The 6,855-nt window shown below is 42.6% G+C and overlaps 1 long non-coding RNA gene across 1 annotated transcript; it reads left to right on the top strand.

The window, feature by feature from the left end:
* The first annotated feature begins 634 nt into the window (after positions 1–634).
* Positions 635–5,512, top strand: LOC123151290 (uncharacterized). Its single transcript, XR_006475609.1, has 3 exons — positions 635–847; positions 971–1,083; positions 5,222–5,512. It is a non-coding gene; the product is annotated as an uncharacterized lncRNA (long non-coding RNA).
* The last annotated feature ends 1,343 nt before the right edge of the window (positions 5,513–6,855 follow it).

Below are 6,855 nucleotides of genomic sequence, written 5' to 3'. Positions count from 1 at the left end.
GGTAGTTCATACAATATCTATAAAGCAACATAAATACTTTGTACACCCACCATGTTCCATGTCTGCTCTGCCTCACAACGTAGGCTAGATTGAACTGCATGTATCATCGCTACATACCCTTTTTCAGAAGAAACTTCCACACCTAACAACGCAAACTAGAAACTTGATTCTCAAAAAATCCATTACCAAAATTAAGATCCAAAAATTACCGTGTAATGGGAGGATGACATCTAACGCATCTTCTAAATTTAACTCCCAATTACTTGATTTTTCTTTCTTTCTAACTTACACATCATTTTTACTCGAGAAAAACATCCCGTTTCAATTATATCTTCATATCATTAGATAAAAAAAAAAAGAGGCTTGCCACGGGCGCCGGCATGGCCGGAATGGAGGTGGAGGCATAGAGGTGCCACAACCCGATTGCCGGCCTCACCGACGCTCGAGAACCCAACTCGGCTTGGAGAAGGACAATTGATTGATTGCTGTTTTTTTTCCGCCATCCTCACATAATAAAATTGCAAACGTTTAGCAAACATTGGCATTACCAATTTTTAGTTTGCCAATAGGCAAACCAGGGTCATAGCCGTTTCCTTTGTTCCTCCGTCCTAACTCCTAACCCAAGAGGCAAGAGGGCAAAAAAAAAAAAAACCCTCTCCATATATCCCCTTCTCTTTTTTTCTTGTTTGCTTACGATTGAAGGCGAGCAGGAGAAACCCAGCCCAGAAACCTGCCCTCACCGTCGCCGCGGAAGATGCCGCAGCAGCAGCCGGGGGCCGGCGCCCACGTCCTGGACTCCGTACCACTCTTCGTCGTCATCCTCGGGGCCGCTCACGTCCTAGCCCTCGTACGCGATCCCTCCTCTACCTAAGCCTCCCCCTCCCTCTCCTCCTCGCGTTCCGATCTGGTTTCTTTTCCCCCTTTCATGGCTTGATGAGCTGAGCTGAGCTGATCATCCCGCTTTTCGCAGGTGTTCTGGATCTACAAGCTGGCTTCCCAGAAGCAGCCGACGCGGAGCAAGACGCACTGACCGCGCCCGCGGTCGCATCTCACGATTTCGTGCTGTCTGTTTTTTCTTTTTAGGTAAGCTTCTATCCCGTGATTTACTCCATCCTTTTCTTGTTTGCTGGTTCCCCTCCTTTATATGCCTCAACCATCCCTTGATGTGGTAGCTAATCAGCCGTCTAGCTAGTTGCTTATCAGCAACTTGGCCTCCTTTTAGCTTGATACCATCCATAGTCCTCATTGCTATATTATTGCATAATTTTGCAAGCAATTACAGCGGAATTTTCTATGCCAGAGCATTGTTGCACACATCTTTTGGACGAAAGCAATGCCAAGATCTTGTTCTGAGATCACCGATAGAGAGAGAGTACTATAGTAAATGAATCAGTGCTTTAGGATCAGAAACATCGAATAGCACAATGAACCCATATTTCAAGACTGCCCCGTGTTAACAATGGCTGTCATCTTTGTTTTGAAGCTATAAAGATGCCAGTAAGGCAGTAAAGCACATACGAATTTGCACTTGCAACGTATCAGAGGAAAAAGATACGTGCATCAGCATTGATGCATCGACCCCCTTTCAGCTATGATACAACATGGTCACCTGTTCACCTGTCCTTACTTCAACAGACTCACTTTGACTTGATGGACTGCACATCATAGTACTTCGTTTGTCTAAACTACTACTCCCTCTGTAACGTAATATTTGTCGCTGGAGTAGCTGAACTTCAGCTACTCCAGCGACAAATATTATGGTACAGAGGGAGTAAAATGCAGTCCTAGCTAAACTGTAACTAAATGGAAAATAGTCCACCAAGCTCTTGCGTACATCCCAGAGCCTTTGTACCACCAGGGCATAAAAAGCCGAAAGCCTGCAGTTTCATAGTAAAAGGAGCTTGCATTCACATTTGACAACAATACAAAATCAAGGAAGTTTGGTAGGTCTCATCAGTCAAATAAATAGAAGTATATTTTCTCATCAGCAGCTTCCAAGGGGCAGTATGCAAATAGATAAACAGTTTCCCTCAGTTGTATATGCATAATTATCCTATTTCTACAGTAAAGAGAAGTAGAACGCGCAAAGTATCAAATCAGCCTATGTGTTTGAAGGCTGAAAGCTATTCCCCAGTGGATATAAAGTAAACTAATACTGTGGTGAAAGAATTGCGATATTTCATTGAGATTGAGACTGCTTTTTTTTTTCTACTTAAGCAAACAGAACCCAAAACCAAAATTCAGGAAACATATGTTGTTTCCCCCTGAAATATCTGAAGAACCCCAATGCATAGATCTAATTTCAAGTGTGCATCAATTCCACTTTTAATTCAATGACCATGCCACTTGTTAATTACATACAGCCCATATTCGGTAAACACTGGCTTCCATATTACAGAATTGAGTCAAATGGATTCTACATGCAAACCATTCAAGTATAGACTGAATTTTGGCATGTGTCCAACATTAAAAAAAAATGGATGTATGAATTTATCTATAGTAGAAAACAGAACATTTTGTATAAGTTTCAAGCAAACCACTTTACACTTGTGGTATTGAATCTAAGCTGAATAAAGGGATGCATATTTATCTTTCTTATGATATTATATAACTAACTGAGTAATACATGTAGAGAAGCTTGCGGTCCAGTTTTATCTACCTTCTCTTCGGTACCACAAATGTTAGCTATCTAGGAAGCGCATCAGCTAAGCTCCATCCGTGGAGGAACAGTCAACAAGGCAACCAGGAAAGCTAGATACATTAGTTGACATTTTAAAGAAAGAAGCAGACACTGTTAAGATCGCCTCTCCTCAAAACTATGGAAGACAAAATGAGAAAAAACGTAGAAAATAGCATTTGATCTGCCACCTTTTAGCATGATCAAAGGCCTCGGTCACCTGTTGTAACGCCCTAGCCCCTTGCTGCAAACACCTTTATGCCCAGCATTTTCTTGGTAAATTATAACACTTAAATCAAGAATGACCACCGGCTTGAAACATGCAGCGGTCCTATCATTGCTGCCACTCAGACCACAATTGTAAAACCCATTCACCAGTAAGTTATTACAGTTTCCGTGAACATTAGGAATATCGCACTAAATGAAAGGACAGTCCACACATAATTAGGCAAGCTATATGAGGAATCTATTTTTTTATCAAATAATTACATTTTGTATACAAAACTGACACCCAAGGTCCACGTCCCTCCCTAGGTAGAATAACATCATTTGTCGAAATGATATCCTGTAGCACTAACCACAGGAAGACTTCCAGTTCAAGATGTAATGTAACCTTCCAAACTAAAACTCGAATAGCGCAGAAAATATTTGAACTAGATATTCTACATGCGATTTCTAGTATTATGTTCTTCGGAATGCTCTTTGCCTAATTTCTCCATTCAACGACTCAGATACTCCAATCCTCACTTTTTGTTGATGTGCACGGTAGATAGTCAGTCCTCGGAGATAATGCAGCTATCAAGTTCTTCACTAAGATGCAGCACATGTTCGGCATGATTTTCTGTTTCGTAGTCTCCTTTCTGGCATGTACACGTCATCTCTGATTTCCCTTTTTGGATGAAAATAATGGAGTATATCATTTAGACATAACAGTGGCAATAATTTATTCAGTGTGCTACCTCTTATCTTGTTTCTAAAGAACCCATAAATAATCGCTTCCAAGAATAGAATGGAGGGAACGAGTAATGCTAGATATAAGAGTCTACTACTTAACTTGCAGCATACTCATGGTCTTTTAGATTTGCAAGAATTTCGTACGAAACAAAGTCATATGTTTTAAGTCTTAGAACAAATAAAACAACTTGTTGTTTATTTTCTTTCGCACGATCCATCTGCAACATCTCAAGGTATCAGCCAATTAGGTAGTACCGCTGTAGCATGTGGGTAGGTTGATATATTAACTCAAAGATGGTCGAAAGCCTTTCATATTAGTTTATCGAAAAAAGCTTTTACTATCTTGGAATGTCTTTCATTTAGAATACACACATGGCCCACAAGTTCTGTACAAAGTTATTGCGTTGCTGAGCTGTCTGCCGAGGGTGGTTGACCAAAACATTAGCTGTAAGATATTTCCAATGAATACATTTTAGATGGGAGATATGATGTTGAAGCTATATAAGGAGAAAAGCTAGCTAGTGTTCCAAGACTACTGTGATAGCATGGCAGAGGCTGATATCCAACGTGGTCATGATGGGCTCATGGCCATACTATCTAGCTTGTGCATAGGTATGAGCGGCTGTATAAGCAGTATGGGGCAGCTCACCTATAAATCATTCTCTCTCCCTAACAGAGGATGCAAACTATTTTGAAGCTGTGATCCTTGTACGTTGTGATACTGTGGTCTTCCACCAGTCTCACTGCCCTTGCTCTTTTTCTTGGGTTGCCAAAGTGATACTCCTACAGTACGTGCAACAAAGGGATCTGATGCTTTCCTACTAATCTGCTCGTGGAAGCTAGGGAATATGATGCTTTCCTGCTAATCTGCTCGTGGAAGCTACCGAGCCTGATCTCGACACAATTTTCAGGAACATGGGGCCATCTCTGCATGAGGCACTAGCCTTACTACAAACACCAGCATCCAGGAAGGGCATACATAAGCTTAGCTCTAACCTAGTCAAAACCATGAAAGAGAAAATGAGCAAAAGTGTAGGAATTAGCTTTTGATAAGCCACCTTTTAGCATGATAGAAGACCTCCTCCGTCACCTACTGTAATGCCCTATCTCCTTGCTGCAAACACCTTTATGCACATCATTTTTCTTGGTAAATTAGAACACTTGAATAAAGAATGACCACCAGCTTGAAGCATGCACAGTTCCTATCATTGCTGCCACTCAGACTACAACTGTTAAAACCCATTCACCGGTAAGTTATTACAGTTTCCATGAACATTATGAATATCAAAACTAAATGAAAGGACAATCCACACATAGTTTACAAGGAATTTATTTTTTATAGCAAATAGTTTCATTTTGTCCACGAAACTGACACCCACAGACCACAGTTCTGCTCCATCCAGAGGTAGAATCACACGGAAGACTTTCAGTTCACGATGTAATGTAGCCACCAAAACTAAAACTCAGTACGGAAAATATTTGAACAAGATATTTTGCATGCAATTTCTAATGTTCTTAGGAATTCCTTGTGCCTAATTTCTCTATTCATCAGCTAAGATACTCAAATCCTCACTTTTTATTGATGTGCAGGGTAGATCGCCTTCGTTTCCTCCCCAGTGAGTCCTCAGAGATGATGCAGCTCTTCTGGCTGGAGGGCACCACCACCGTCCTATAAGTTCTTCACCAAGATGTGGCACATGTTCGGCAGGATTATCTGTTCTGTAGTCTCCTTTCTGGCATGTATGGACACATCCCTGATTTCCCGTTTTCGATGTCCGAATAATGGAGTATATCTATTAGACATAACAGTGACAGTAATTTATTCAGTGGGCTATCTCTTGTCTTGTCTGTAAAGATCTTAGAAATAATTGCTTCAAAGAATATAGTATCTCCCCGCAGAAAGAGAAGAAAAGAAAGAATATGGGAATCTAATATATATTCTCACGGGGGCAAATGCACCCGGATAAACAGTAAATGCATAAAATAGTGAAATCATTCAAAAAAAATTACAACAAACATTTTTGAGTGTTCTACTACCGTGCAATTTTTTTGATGTGCTCAGGGCAAGAATACCAAAACCGGTACTTTGGGAAGGCCATTTTTGAAGCATTTTTGGGGTGCTTGTTTTGTTTTTTAACCCAAGCATCACAAATGTTATCTTTTAACGAATAGTTATATGTAGGGAGCACGCTGAAGAATGTTTGTCTCCAAATAATTCAGATTTTCTGAATTTCCTTTTTTTGCTAGTTTCATGAATTCACTCTTCATCTGGGTTTATTTGCACCTGGGAGCAGAATGACACTTTCGATAGAAGAGTATGCTACTGTGGTTGTTGGTCTGCTGGAATTTCGTAGGAAACAAAGTTGAAGATAACATATATTGCAGTCTCAAAACAGATAAAATAACTTTGTTCTTTTATTTCGTACAATCCATCTGCAACATCTGAAAGTATCAACCATTAGGCACTACCGCTATAGCATGTGAGTAGCAAGGAACGCTCCATGTCTTAAAAGTGATGGTCAAGGTTTGATCCCAATCCAACTGTGCTAGTACCAATTTTGCGACGGCGACTACTTTGCAGAAGCAGGATGGAATTAGAGGTGTAGCAGGAAGATGCTATGATGGGTGACTGAGGAGGTCTTTTAATGAATGAACTGTTGTTGCAGCGGGCTGCGGCACGCGATGGCGATCACCGGAGACACGATCCGGCACACAAACGGGATGTTTTCTATTTCTCCTCGAGCTCGAACTCGATTGCCTCAACGATTACACGGGGATGGAGCGGACTTTATACCCGCGAGCTTCGACTTGCCGGGCCGCGCTCGAACGCACCCACTTGCCGGTCGCCACATCTCGTGCACGCCGGCTCGCACGCACGCGATCACCACGGCCACGCACGCACCCGTCATGGTCCACTCCTCCTGATCCCTCGCTAGCTACCCATGCGGCCACGCGTACACACGCGCTGACATGCACACGCACACATGGGCACGCACGCACGCACCCATACCTGCCACGGGCCGAGCCCGACGCGAGTGAACACGCGCACACACGCGCACCGCGTCCACGCTCGCCGTGGCTTATTGTCCAACACATCCCCCCTAAGCCATGGCTCAGAGGAGGCCACCGTCCTCGATGCCGGCGTCCGCCATCATCGCATGCTCCACTGCCGCCGCCTTGCGCAGCTGGGGGCAATCCCGCTTGAAATGGCCCCGTTCGCCGCA

Source organism: Triticum aestivum, chromosome 7A (genome assembly GCF_018294505.1).
Source record: "Triticum aestivum cultivar Chinese Spring chromosome 7A, IWGSC CS RefSeq v2.1, whole genome shotgun sequence".
In the NCBI taxonomy this organism is placed as follows: Eukaryota; Viridiplantae; Streptophyta; class Magnoliopsida; order Poales; family Poaceae; genus Triticum; species Triticum aestivum.
This window is presented reverse-complemented; position numbering and strand designations above follow the sequence as displayed.